Genomic DNA, 2578 nt, shown 5'->3' with positions numbered 1-2578 from the left:
CGTACCCTATCCAAACTCCTCTGGGTGCAATTCTTTTTAAACTATTGATCTCCTGGATATTTAGGAGATTCCTCTTGAACAGGGGATGGCTCTCTTGTTCAATATGATTACCTTCCTTATACTTGATCCACATACCTTTTTTCCATGGTGATCACAAAATCACACCAAATTGGGCAAGATATGTGGGCTTATCGTATACATCTTATAGATATACAATACCTATAGAATATATACTAATAGATATATATATCCTCGTCAATGTGTGTACCTCCTTGATGTGTGAGTAGGTTGTGTGCCCGTGGTTTGGAAGTGTAGGCTATGTGCCTTGGGTTGGAGAGGATTGGGTGTCGATCAACTTTTAAAATTGAGAATTAGTGAGATGGATAAAGCTCCCCTAGGGCCAATAACCCTATAATCTTAACTTAAAAATAATGTTCCCAAATGCTTAAGTTAGGTTTTGCAAACTAAACTCCTGCATCAAAATCGGCTTTCCGCCAAAACATAAAGATATATAGCCTCATCCTTGGCCTACCCCTTATGCATATATTTATCCCTTGAAGTAGGACTTGTTAAGTAAATTATGTACTCACTCTTGATTTGTTGAATTCAGATGGAGAACTAGAGAACAACTACGCCAATTTTGGCGATAAAGAGTAGAAGATTAAGGTTTCATCCGCACCGAAATTGCATGTAGGCTTACCCGCTAGATTCTGCTGTCATGTAGACTCTTTTGTAAAGGCACATAATCTTTTGTTGTAATAAACTCTATATTGTATTATAAGACTCTTATGATATTGTAATATAATCGAATGATGTTTGTGATATCAATCTGTTAAAAATATATGTATCAATTATTGATCTAGGGACTAGTACGAAATGCACAGTGAAGAAAAAAAAAGGTCCGACAGTAGGCATCAATCACATTGTCTGCGAGTTGGCTGCTCTGTGTAGCCTTTTGTTCTTTCTCCAAGGCAAGACAAATGCCTTCCTTCTTTTAGCAGAGTAAGGCAATATAAACGTTCGATTAAGGTAAGGACCCGTGTTTTTTTCCAGGACGTTCATTAAGCACTTTTGCCTTTTGCAATGTATGTGGGAGCATCCTTCTTTTTCCTCCTCCCTTTCTGTTTTGCTTGATCATAGAGGATGACAACGCTATGACAACGGATATGGATCAACTATATTTTGTTTTTTTAGGGATCACCTATTGTACAGGTGACAATATAAGTATGCAAATACAAATTAATAAATACATCGAGCGTGACTGAACCTTTAGAGTTGCTAGAAGAAAATGAATTTGTATTCTAAAAGCTCAGGGAAAAAATACATAACTCTAAAATCCGCATGTTTTCTGTGGCGACAGAGTCCCAATCTCATTTACTAGTTGATTGTCATACATGACGACCCTTTTTTCCTCAAAACACCCCAGTTTGTGGGGGCTTATGCAAAAATCAAGAAGACAATCTAAGCAACGAGAACAAGTTTTATAAATATTTTGTTCAAAAAAGGTTTTATAAATATCTTGGAAATTGGAGTTGTAAAGAGTAGAATTCTGTGTAATATAAAACAACTACAATGCATTTAAAAAATGTTAGCAACATAAAACAACTAGTTGCCTAACCCGTGTAAATGCACGAGCAAATTAGATAATTAAGAATAGCTACAATAATGGTAGCCGTTCTTACTAACGTCACACGTTCGATTGGCAATTTGCGAGTCCTTCGTATGGAATATGCTTTTTTGACGTGAAACAGCAAGACGTTCAACTAGGGTTCACAAATTCATCGAAAACTGTGAATTTTTCTCTTACATCGTCATTTCTCTCAACCAGGGTTCGCAAATTTGTCAAAAACTGCCTCAAAATTCACAGTTTTAGACAAATAAGGTCCACACTGCATTCAGAATGCAGCTGCATTTCGGTCCGATCAAATTCAAAATTAAAAAAAAATGAAAATTTGACAAAATTTGTCTGGATTCTACTGAATTTGTATTGATATTCATTAATTTCAGAGAATTCACCAGTCACCGCATTTCGGTGTCTGAACCAATTCAACTAGTGGGATGGTTTCTTATCAGCGTCATGCCGCTTGTCATCGATTGCATGCTGAGCTTCAACTGGGATATGAACCCTAGTAGCATGCAACAATGACACTAGATGAATCTTTAGGGAACCCCCCCCCCCCCCTCTTTTTTACCAAACATGCATCATTTTCAGTTTTACGTTGTAAGCAGGAAAGCGTTATAGTGGTTACAATTTAGAAAGTGTTGTGGCTTAAATCCGGAACGGCAGTGACTGATATATTGATTTCAGCCATCTCAAGTGGGAACTTCAAAGTGACAATTTGGCATTTTGGCGAAGCCGGAATGATATCATCTCTAATAAAGCAAAAATGGACGTTTTTATGCAATGATCTTCAAAGGGATATATTAGTGCCGTCTATGGACTATGTTTCAAAATGAGGGGACAAAGGACACTATCAAAGCTACACGTCGCCAGTTAGAGATTATAATAATGAAGATCTTCATGGAAAATGAACGAAAGCTTAGCAATATGATATGTTTTTAATGTTATTTTACATTC

This window comes from Phragmites australis, chromosome 9 (assembly GCF_958298935.1).
Source record: "Phragmites australis chromosome 9, lpPhrAust1.1, whole genome shotgun sequence".
NCBI lineage: Eukaryota > Viridiplantae > Streptophyta > Magnoliopsida > Poales > Poaceae > Phragmites > Phragmites australis.
This window is presented reverse-complemented; position numbering follows the sequence as displayed.